The sequence below is a fragment of the Notolepis coatsorum genome (assembly GCF_963971535.1).
Source record: "Notolepis coatsorum genome assembly, chromosome: 9".
In the NCBI taxonomy this organism is placed as follows: Eukaryota; Metazoa; Chordata; class Actinopteri; order Aulopiformes; family Paralepididae; genus Notolepis; species Notolepis coatsorum.
The window spans coordinates 125,408,864-125,421,932 of NC_140173.1; positions in this window are offsets into that span (position 1 = coordinate 125,408,864).

Genomic DNA, 13,069 nt, shown 5'->3' on the forward strand with positions numbered 1-13,069 from the left:
GACACTACCTCCCCCAGGATCCGACCTCGCTGTGCAGGCGCCCCGACCGATCTGTAGGAGTCGCTGTTTTACAATGACCAGGACCCACCCTCGCCGGGTTTCCCACCCTCTAACACTGCCAATTGTGTTAGTATGGACGGTCGGCCAACCCGGAAGCACCACAGCTGGATTCGATCCCACTGTCTCTGTGGTGGTGGACAGACACTTAGACCGCTGCGCCACCCGGCCGCCCGGTAAGGTCTATTCTATGTCTATTTTACCGAACCTAAAACATGTTTTTGTACCGATCACAGTGTCGTATTTTACCGGACCTAAAACATGCTTTTGGTAACGATCGCAGTTTTCGAGTTAAAATTTTTCTAAGATTATCACAGAGAATGTTGGAAAGTCTAGAATATTATTTTCAGCCATCGACCAGCTACTCAACACTGCCCCCACCCCTCCACACTAGTCATCTGCATCAAAATGTGAAGAACGCACGGTTTTGTTTACAATATATTAGTTATTTTTATTGACAAGAAGTTTGGCAAAAATACCAGAATACTTTGGATATTCTATTTCGTTTTTGATGGTTTGTTGCAGTAAGATGGCAAATATCTCGTTATACTATATATAGACTATTATGTGTATGAATTTCCCTGCTGTCAATATGCATTTGGTGGAAAAGATGTAATAGAAAATGTATCACTTTCTTTATAAATCCACAAGCCTGTGATGCAGCATGACATTAAGACAAGGAAATATTCTTAATAGCATTTATTGATAGATATAGGATATTGCCCTAAGATGTTGCAACTTGGATAACTAAATGAAGTAGAATGTGTTGTTGCAATCTATTCTTAAAAAAGTGTGTAAAATATAAGTGAAGTGTGAATTACATAGAAAGTTAGTTGTTTACAATGGTTGCTGTTGTGAAGGATCAGATTAAACCGAATATATATATTTATTTATGGATATATATTTAATAGTATTTGTATATCGTTTGATATCCCTTGTATATTCTTTGTACATATACACTGAATATCCCTTTAGTCTACTACAGCCCATAATAGTTCATTCTCTCATTGGACAAGAACCTGGCGCCAGCAGACAAGCCCCTTGAGTCAAGTTCAATAGTGCCGACGAACATGTCCCAACTAGCCCCGGTTCCGCGTAGGAATACGGCTACCGAAATACGAATGGTACTATTTGTTCACCGTGCATATAAATATGGCGCAAGTAAAGTAGAATTTCTTTTAGTCCATTAGTCCTTTACCCTCCAACCTAGTAACAGACGTGAAGCCTCACCCACGACCCACGTGTGGTGCAGTATGGCCTATTTGGCCCCAGAATAGGCATTGAGACCTCGTGTAAATTCATAGCTGAATTGTCATAGTTTGGCACTGTACCGTCGAGTGGGACCTATTTCTATTAAGTTAATAATAGTCTATTATGTATGGTGCATCGTTCGGTTAGAGTTCTAAAGTGAGCAGCACCCCCATCGTTTCCTCGCGTTATCTAGAGTCTTAACCAGGCTGGGCAGACCACGCGTGGTGCTTTCATCCGAGGAGTTCTGGGCGAGGACGAGTGGACCTGCACATTGGATTACCTACCCGGACGACTGCTGAGCCTATACGGCATGGAATATCTATTTGCTTTGGGTGCTTTGATTTGTGGAGCGGATAACAGCCAACGCCGGTGAGTGTTGGAATTACCCCCGAGAGGAGCCCAGGTGAGACGGCGCTCAACCCAGACCGAGGCCGCCTCGCTTCTCCTTCGTTGTGGACCTACAGCCTACAGCTACCGTCTACAAGAGGGCCCAAGTGTATTCATCTGTGGATCAAGATCCTGCGGGCACTGTGTTCTGTACCTGAATTCTCCCCAGGAATCGTTGGCCAGATGGGATGCAGCTGACGGCTCTCCAAACCCCCCCCCCCCCTACTGACTTACAACCAGCAGGACCCCTTTAGTATCCCGCTATAATCCTTAAGTACCATCGCTATAGTTCCCTAAAGAACCAGGTTGTATACTTGCTTCCTGCGTAACCAGAGATTGGACATTCAGTGTTGATTTGCCTACGAATACTCATTTGCCTTACAAGTGCATTCAAATCATAAATGTAATTAAGTGAATGTTGTATATACCTTTTGCTATATTAAACCTTCGACTGTTATATTTGTGTGGACCTGATTTCATATGTGGGAAAGTGTTCATCATACTTAGATATCGTGTACTGTATGGCCAGAAGTTAAAGTACATCAAGCGGTAGTGGTTTAATGATACCATACTTATCAATACAGTCAGGGAATTGTACCCCTCAGTTACAATTGGTCCTTCGAGCCGGAGGGTAACTAGTGTAATATTAATATAGTGTTATTAATATTGAAATGGCCTATGATGAACACTCCACGAAACGGTCCTCCTAACGTAGAACGCCCGCGGCGCAGACGACAGACACCTCAGTACTTAGAGGATTACGCTGTCAGTCAACTACCTAGCCTTCTACAGACGGTAAACGCGGTAAAAGTAGAAAGTAAAATTATGTCTGACCTTAACGACCAGGTTACCCCGACCACAGAGGCCCTAGTGGGTTCTAATGTAACTGACCAAGCTCACGGTGGGGACCAGGAGGGAACAGACATGCCTTTACCCCCCGCCAATACCGAAGAAGTAGTCCCCGACCAGCTCCGGGAGGAAGACAACCCTCCAGAGGTGGAACCCTGCACGGAACAAGATGAGGAGAGCGCCGAGGAGATAGAGCTCCAGGACTCCCCAACGAGTACAGCCAGGAGCGGCTCACCTCTACAAGCGTCTTCCCCCAGCGAGGCGGAGAGGATGCTGTCACAGGCGTTCCTCGTCAGCCTGACAGCCTCTACCGAACGCGATCGACTCCAGGGTGAACGCGATCGACTTCAGGGTGAACGCGATCGACTCCAAACACAGCAACGGAGCGAAGAAGAGCACATACGCCTGGAGATGAGACGCCTTCAGACGGAAGAGAATATGGCAAGAGACCGGTCCGACACCCAGCGCGCCGCTGACGGTGCCCAAAGAGAAGCAGAGCGCGACATCGCTCTCATCCAGCGCGAAGCCGAGCGCGACAGACTACAGGGTGAGCGCGACAGACTACAAGCGCAGCTAATGGAGCAGCTGATCACCAAGGCAACACCCTCTCCCTCCGCCAGGGGTTCAAGGGCCTCGTCGAGACAACAGTCAAGGGCAGCATCCCCTAACCGACCAAGCGACCCTGAACTTGACCACCAGAGAGAGCCTATACCCCCCGCAGACCCCCTTCCCCGACCGGTCCAAGCGAGACCCAGCTACAAGGAAGGAGCAGCATACACTGCGGAGAGGCTAAATAAACGACTACAGGATCTAGAGGACCTGACAGAAGAAGAAGAGGGAGAGGAGGAGAACCAAGCCCGACGACAGCACAGTACTCCACCGGACCAGGAGGTCCAGTACAGCCCAGGCTATACCCCCGCGGCGCTGCGCTACAGACCCCCGACTCTATTCACGGGTGAGCATGACGCACGACCAGCCCCGAGGAACAGCACCTGGACCAGCGGGCCATGGTACCCTGCCGGTACCAGCCCACAGAGAGGCGCAAGAGGAGACTCGCCTAGGAGGCCTCTCTCCCAACGCTCACCGATGTGCCAGCCATCCACGGCGTCATACATTGGCACACCGACGTTTCCAGACTTCACCCATGAGAATCGAGCACAGTACACGGAGCTCCGGATGTGCTTAGAGACAATGATGGTGGATGTCGTTGACGAACGCCACAAGTATGCAATATTACTGAAGCACCTGAAATTACCCCGAGCGCACAATATAGCGCTAGCCTATGCCACCTCTACGACCCCATACACCGCGGCTCTAGCAGCGCTGGACCAGAGATATGGACGTATATGGGATTACGTAATCCAAGAGATAAGGCATATTGACCGCCTACCCCCAGCAACAGACAATCGCTCACTAGACCAGTGCTTCCCAATCCTCTCCTCGAAGCACCCCAGCCGTTCCATGTATTTGTTAAATTCCACCACCAGCACACCTGATTCAACTTAACAAGCCCTTTATTAGTTGAATCAAGGTGTGCTGGTGGTGGAATTTAACAAATACATGGAACGGCTGGGGTGCCTCGAGGAGAGGTTTGAGAACCACTGCACTAGACGACCTGTCTATAAAAGTGCAGTCCCTGGTAGGGATGCTGGGAGCGCAACGAGAAAAGGGTATGCACGAGCTATACGCCAACTCTAACGTCGAGAGGATTTTAGAGAAGCTGCCGCCCGCCAGACAAGAGCGCTTTAGGCGGCAAAGAGACCACCGTGATCCTAACGGTCCCGAACCATCCCTCCTCGATTTAGCCGACTTCCTGACGAGAGAAGTCAGCAGCGTACGCTTGGATACATTCGTGCGGAGCACACCAAGCTCCAGAGAGGGACCTAGGAGAGTAAACGATGGAAGAAGATCAGTGACTGTCATGCACCAATCAGAATCAGTACCGAGCAGTAAGAACCACAGTACCCCCTTGAGAAAAGAGAAGTGGAAGATGGTGTGCCCGTACTGCGAGAAGGAACACTGGCTGTCACAATGTGACCTGTTCAAGAAGATGAATGCAGAAGAAGTGAGTCAATGGATAAAGTCCAACAGGCGCTGTTACCGATGTGCGCGCAGTCACATGGCAGCCGAGTGCCGCCTAAAGAAGAGGTGCAGTCGGTGTGACGGAGCCCACCTAGATGTCCTACACGACAGTAACAGAAGAAAGCCTGCACCTGTACCATCGAGCAGCACAAAGGCAAGTGTCATGTACATTGACCCCGCCAGCAGCAGCGGCGCCCAGGTGCTCTTAAAGGTAGTCCGTGTAACATTGAGCCACCAAGATAAAGTCATGGACACTTACGCCGTCCTTGATGACGGGTCAGAGAAGACCCTTCTCCTCGCATCCGCTGCGGCCCAGCTGGGACTGCGGGGGAGCGAGAACCAGATGACGATTCGGACAATAAGAAGAGATTTAAAGACGATAAAAGGCGAGAATGTCTCCTTCACTATCGCAGCAAGCGGGCAGCCAGAGAGACGGTATAGGATTACAAATGCTTTCACCAGCCAAGAAATAGGACTATCACAGTACACCTACCCCATCGCCAAACTGATGGATAAATATGTGCACCTGCGTCAACTACCTATCCCGCTCATAGACGGCGCCACCCCGACCCTGCTGATAGGCTCCGACCATGCAGACCTCATAGTCCCGATAGACCGGGTCCATACAGGACCCAGAGGCTGTCCTGCAGCAGTCGAGACCCGCCTAGGATGGACACTACAAGGCCCCCTCGCTAAATCTCTCAACCGAACAGCAGCCACTAGCTGCCTCCACTCCAGAGTGACAGAAGAAGACACCACTCTCCTGCAGCATGTCGAGAGGCTATGGACACTAGAGACAATGCCCTTTAAGAACGAAAAGAAAGACATTCGTTCTAAAGAAGACATTTACGCCATAAACCTCCTCGAGCAAGGGACAAAGAGAGTCACAGTCGGCGGAGTGATGAGATACGCAACTCCACTCCTGAGGCGAGAGGGAATGCCCACCTTTCACGCCACGAAAGAAGCTACGGAGCGGTATCTATTGAACACAGAGCGGCGCCTAGCCAAAGACCCCGCTCAAGAGAGTGTGTACCGCGCTGAGATTGAGAAGCTAATCACAGCGAGACACGTAATGAAGATTGACATTAAAGAGGCCGATCAGATGACCGAATCATGGTACGTGCCGCACCACAAGGTCCACCACAACGGCAAGGATTGCATTGTGTTTAACTGCAGCTACCAGATCGGATCCCAGAATCTGAATAAAGAGCTCTTGCCCGGCCCCACACTCGGCCCCTCTCTACTAGGCGTGCTACTACGCTTCCGCCAGAACAAGGTGGCTATCAGCGGGGATATCAAAGGGATGTTCCTGCAGGTGAGACTAGTGGAGGAGGATAAGCCCCTACTGCGGTTCCTATGGAGAGAGAGGATCGGAGATGAGCACCCAGCCATCTACCAATGGGAAGTCCTCCCCTTCGGAACCACATGCAGCCCGTGCTGTGCTACATTTGCACTGCAGAAACACGTCGCAGAGGACCCAGCAGCAGATGAAGAGGTCCGACACAGTGTGAAGAACAGTTTCTACGTGGACAACTGTTTACAAAGCGTTTCGACCCAAGAAGAAGCCGAGGCTCTCCTACTCAAGCTACGCGCCTCCCTGATCAAAGGCGGCTTTGATCTCAGGCAGTGGGCCAGCAGCGACCCGCAAGTATTGCGCAGCCTCTCCCCCGCGGACAAGGCAGCCAGTAGCGAGACCTGGATGGCGACCATCCCAGGAGAAGCCCAAGAAATGACACTAGGACTAGTCTGGCGCTTCAAAACAGACTCGCTCCACCATAGACACAAACCCCTGACCACGGAGCAGGGAAGGTCGACGGCGATACCGACCACCAGACGGAGTGTGTACAGAACACTCGCCAGACAATATGACCCGTTGGGATGTATTCTACCTTACACCACCAGGGCAAAGATGATTGTACGAGCACTATGGGACAAGGACCAGGGCTGGGACGACCCAATACCCGCACACCTTGCCTCCACATGGAGAGAGTGGGAGACGGAACTCCGCTCACTCCCAGGCGTCAACATACGCCGCAGCTACTTCCCACCCACAGTGAGGCCAGAGACATGCAAGATGGATCTACACATCTTCAGCGACGCCTCCGAAGTAGCCTATGGATCTGTGGCCTACTTGCGTGCCCAAGAGAAGGGAGGAGAGATACACACCGCTTTCATCCTGGCTCGCTCAAGAATAGCCCCACGAAAGCAACAATCTATCCCGCGTCTAGAGCTCTGCGCAGCCCTAGCAGGAGCGCATCTAGCCACGTTAATCCAACGTGAACTCACCATCCCGGTGCAAAGAACAATCTTGTGGTCAGACTCTACGACAGTACTCACATGGATCAAGTCTGATTCATGCAGATACAAGGTCTTCGTGGGAGTCAGAGTCACAGAGATTCAAGAGTTAACAGAAGCAGCAAGCTGGCGGTATGTGGACACCAAACACAACCCAGCTGACGTCATCACCCGGGGAATGTCCCTAGATGACCTCACCCGTCACAACATCTACAGTGACGGACCAGAGTTCCTCAAGCTCCCGGAAGAAGAGTGGCCTACGCCCACCCCACGGGAGGCGAGTAAAGAGGAGGCTGAAAACAAGAAACCTATGTTCTGTGGATTGAGCACAGTTGCCTCCACAGACCCCAACATAGAAGATTGCCTCACCCTACAGAGTGCGCAGCTAAAGACATTCCTGTGGCACCACCCAGAGATTCAGCCCACCACTGACATTTCAGCAGCTGACTACGAAGAAGCAGAACTTCTTCTACTACAACGAGCCCAGAGAGACTCGTTCCCCGATGAGCTAGACTGTCTACAGGGAGGAAAGTCCGTCCCATCAGACAGCAGACTGCTCCACCTGGCACCCGAGAGTGACGCCCATAATCTCATCAGAGTGGGTGGTCGTCTGCGGAGAGCCCCCGACCTACCGGATGACGTTAAGTACCCGATAGTCTTGAACAGCCGACACAAGGTCACAGAGCTGATCATAAAGAAATACGACGAGGATGTGCACCACGCAGGAGCAGAGAGAGTCTTCGCGGAGATCAGACGTCGCTATTGGATACTTCAAGGGAGAGAAGCAGTGCGACGCTTCCAGCGAACCTGTCTAGACTGCCGAAAGTGGCGCGCGCAGCCCAGCATACCCCGGATGGCTGACCTACCTCCCTGTCGCCTCCGACTCGGCGACAAGCCTTTTCACTCCACAGGCATGGACTGTTTTGGCCCGTTGTATATAAAGAAAGGAAGAGGAACCGAGAAGCGGTGGGGTATTGTATTCAAATGCATGACCACCAGAGCGATACATATCGAACTCCTTCCAACCATGAGCACAGACTCATTCCTTATGGCCTTCCGAAGATTCACATCGCGGAAAGGAAAACCGTCTACATTGTTGTCTGATCACGGGACAAACTTCAAAGGCGGAGAAAGAGAGCTGAGAGAGAGCTTCCAAGCTATGGGCCCAGAACTTAAGACCCACCTCGCTCCATCCCAGATTGACTTCCAGTTTAATCCCCCGAACGCACCCTACTTCAGTGGAACCTGGGAACGAGAAGTACGTTCTATAAAGACAGCCCTGTACGCCGTGCTTGGGGCCCAGACTGTGGCGGAAGAAGTCCTAATGACAGTCCTCACGGAGATCGAGGGAGTATTGAACTCCAAGCCCCTCGGTTACGTCTCAAGTGATGTAGCAGATGTCGACCCAGTCACCCCAACACACTCTTGATGGGGCGGCTGGACCCCGCGCTACCCCAGACAATGTACAGGCCTGAAGAAGCGAACGGCCGAAGAATGTGGAGGTACAGTCAAGTACTGGCTGACAAGTTTTGGAATAGCTTCCTACTCCACTATCTACCGTCTCTACAGACCCGCCAGAAGTGGGTAAAAGAGAGAGACAATTTGACAGAAGGAACAGTCGTCATGATTATCGACCAGTCACTACCCAGAGCTATGTGGCCGGCTGGCCGCGTAAGCAAAGTGATCACCGGTGCCGATGGCAAGGTCCGAGCAGCTGAAGTGCTCGTCCAAGGGCGGACTTACACACGACCCGTGGCGAAGCTAATAGAACTGCCAAGACTCCCAGACACTATCGATGACGACCATGACCCCACGACTTTGTGAGTTGACTGACCCTTACAGCGGACCTTGAGTGGTAGACAGTGCGGTTAATCTGTCTCTGCTTAGCTAATTAGGTGGGACTAATTAGGGGGCGGCTGTTGTGAAGGATCAGATTAAACCGAATATATATATTTATTTATGGATATATATTTAATAGTATTTGTATATCGTTTGATATCCCTTGTATATTCTTTGTACATATACACTGAATATCCCTTTAGTCTACTACAGCCCATAATAGTTCATTCTCTCATTGGACAAGAACCTGGCGCCAGCAGACAAGCCCCTTGAGTCAAGTTCAATAGTGCAGACGAACATGTCCCAACTAGCCCCGGTTCCGCGTAGGAATACGGCTACCGAAATACGAATGGTACTATTTGTTCACCGTGCATATAAATATGGCGCAAGTAAAGTAGAATTTCTTTTAGTCCATTAGTCCTTTACCCTCCAACCTAGTAACAGACGTGAAGCCTCACCCACGACCCACGTGTGGTGCAGTATGGCCTATTTGGCCCCAGAATAGGCATTGAGACCTCGTGTAAATTCATAGCTGAATTGTCATAGTTTGGCACTGTACCGTCGAGTGGGACGTATTTCTATTAAGTTAATAATAGTCTATTATGTATGGTGCATCGTTCGGTTAGAGTTCTAAAGTGAGCAGCACCCCCATCGTTTCCTCGCGTTATCTAGAGTCTTAACCAGGCTGGGCAGACCACGCGTGGTGCTTTCATCCGAGGAGTTCTGGGCGAGGACGAGTGGACCTGCACATTGGATTACCTACCCGGACGACTGCTGAGCCTATACGGCATGGAATATCTATTTGCTTTGGGTGCTTTGATTTGTGGAGCGGATAACAGCCAACGCCGGTGAGTGTTGGAATTACCCCCGAGAGGAGCCCAGGTGAGACGGCGCTCAACCCAGACCGAGGCCGCCTCGCTTCTCCTTCGTTGTGGACCTACAGCCTACAGCTACCGTCTACAAGAGGGCCCAAGTGTATTCATCTGTGGATCAAGATCCTGCGGGCACTGTGTTCTGTACCTGAATTCTCCCCAGGAATCGTTGGCCAGATGGGATGCAGCTGACGGCTCTCCAAACCCCCCCCCCCCTACTGACTTACAACCAGCAGGACCCCTTTAGTATCCCGCTATAATCCTTAAGTACCATCGCTATAGTTCCCTAAAGAACCAGGTTGTATACTTGCTTCCTGCGTAACCAGAGATTGGACATTCAGTGTTGATTTGCCTACGAATACTCATTTGCCTTACAAGTGCATTCAAATCATAAATGTAATTAAGTGAATGTTGTATATACCTTTTGCTATATTAAACCTTCAACTGTTATATTTGTGTGGACCTGATTTCATATGTGGGAAAGTGTTCATCATACTTAGATATCGTGTACTGTATGGCCAGAAGTTAAAGTACATCAAGCGGTAGTGGTTTAATGATACCATACTTATCAATACAGTCAGGGAATTGTACCCCTCAGTTACAGTTGCTGTAGACAGTACACGCCACGCTGAAAATGCTGTTCTCCGTCACAAAACGTCCTATTCGATTAGAGAGCTTGGGGCAGAGTTTCAGATAATACATTAAAATTGATAGTTGGGAGTGAATAGACAATAAGTGTAAACACACAATGGAGTAGTTTAAATATAAGGAACTGAAGTAATGCTTCTGTTCTAATACTGTAATCATTGATGCAAAAAGTGGAGGATAGTTTAAAAATAATTATAACTTTTTTGCACACAAGCTACAAGTTTAAGTTTAATAGAAGAGTAATTTACGTATTAAAATATGATATAAAAGTTAAGAATAGGTACAGTTTATCAATATTACAGGATATATGTTTTGAGGATGTGGTGTGTGTGTCTGACTGTGGAAGAATGCAGTGGGTTATGTATATATATGAGGAAATTCCGTTTTTCACCACAAGGTGGTAGCAAATCACTTTTAATCCATTACAATACAATACAATTTAATAAGTTAAATATGCTGCCTATGCTATAAAGCAAATGCATCCTGATTGATCACATTGCAAATTTAGTACACAAATATCAGATATATACATACGCAGTATCAGGTTAAAACTCACAGCTAACACATTGATGTTGGGAGAGATTCGAGTGTTAAAATGGGGGAGGAACGGGGAGGGTGGGTGGGTAATTGGGGGAGGGAGGGAGGAACAGGGGACATAACTGCAGAAGATCAAACTATTCAAGAATTAGAATTAACAGGAATTATACTCCAAGAAGGGGCAGGGATAAAAAGTGAAATGATTTTTTTTCTTTTATTGTTTCTCTTCTCCAACCGCATCTATGCAAAATAATTTGTCTATATATCTATTTAAATGTAATGCAGATATGTTTGTTGTCAACCTCCATGTGTGGGAAGGGGTGGGAATGATGGGAAAGAAGGGAAAAAAGAAAAAAGATGGAAAATGTATAATATGTAAAACTGAAATGTTCAACTGATGTTTCTTCCTGAAATAAAGAAAGTTTTCAAAATGGGGAAGGAAGTGAGGCCATATGCAGTAGTCTGACCAGTTGTTTTATACTTCAGAAAATACATTTAAATTAGAGAACTATGATTGAAGTGTGAATATGTATGTAAGTGTTGAATGTATATTTGATTGTTTTTATTGATATTTTTACTGTATCAAAAGTGACATTAGCTCCTTAGAACTATGTAGATTGTTGCTTATAAAGACATTCCCTTGCTGTTAAATACACACGTTTGGAAAATATTAAATGAAAGTGCACTTCAGCTCATAAAGACCGCTACTACAATTTAACAGAAATTAGGGAAAAGATTGTTGGCAATGTCTGCCATAGGGTAGGACAGGGCTATTCAACTGGCGGCCCGCGGGCCAGATCCGGCCCGCGGGATGATTCTGACCGGCCCGCCAAAGATTACATGATAATAAAAAAAAATTAAAAAAAATTAAAAAAATATATTTTTTTTTTTTTTTTTTTATGTCAACGTTAACACGCACAATTGAGCCAAAAGTCACTCAATTAATGACAGATTTCATTGATAAATTGAGGGAAAACTTTGCAAGTCGATTTGATGAATTTGACATGTCCAGAGAATTGATGCATTTTGTGAGCAACCCATTTGCCAATGTAGCTGCTATTTCCACAAAAGGACAAGAGTTCCTTGCATCACTTCACATTGATGAAGGTCTCCTGCAACTTGAAATAATTGACATGCAAGCATCATCTGCTCTGAAGCAGGCACTTGAGAATGAATCCACCACAACATTTTGGATAAAGTGTATTCATGTCAAGACATTCCCCAAAATAAAAACGCTGGCAATATCTGTGCTAACAATGTTTGGCTCAACATACACCTGTGAATCCAGTTTCTCTCACATGAATGCCATTAAAACAAGCAACGTGCCTCCTTGACAAATGAGCATTTGCATCACTGTTTGCGGGTAGCCCTCACTTCCTATGAACCCTCTTTCTCTGCCATTGCCCAGTCAAAGAAGTGCAATCGCTCTCATTAGATGTGTGTATGTAGGCTAGGCCTGTCTGCCCCCCACCCCCCTGATGTTTGAGAGTGGACAATAAGTGCTAATAAGATGCTGTGATTTGCTGTTGTTGCACAGACATGAAGCACTTTTTCATAAGCTCAGCTGCACTATAAATGTGTTTTTTTGTTCAAGTGTTGATGTTAGAATGTTCAGATGCACATCATGCACTTGTTTGTTTTTTATTTTATTTTTATATTGAAATGTTGAAGAGGAGATGTTGCAGTTGTTGCACAGTCATAAATGAAGCACTTTCTGCAGGAGATGTTGCAGATGTGGCACATAAATTAAGCACTTTTTTTGAAAAGTATACTACTTTTGCAATGTAGTTAAATAAAAGTTGTGAAAATGTGGTTGCGTGTTGTGTCAAGTGTACATATATTCATAGCACGGGGAGGCGCCGTGGCAGTCCGGCCCCTGGCCCCTTGGGTTTCTGACAATGTGGCCCCCTGAACAATTTAGTTGAATAGCCCTGGGGTAGGATATTGGACTAGTAGGAGGGACTGTTGGGATTTAGTGAGGTAAAATGTTTGCTTTTATGAAAATAATGTTTTTAGAAGGGTGTTTGAATTCCATAGCTTCAACAAAGACTTAGATTGGTTTATATTATATGGTTAGAAGTGTTTTTAAGGTCCAGTCTCAGAGTTTAGGGGTGGGGCGAAGAAGGATTTGTGAGTGGTTACTAAGCTTATATGTTAAGTAAGGTGATAACGGAAGAATGGGGCAACTTGCATACTAGGAAGACTGACTGCGGGAGGTGTGACCTGTTGAGGATGCAGGCGCTAGAAAATAA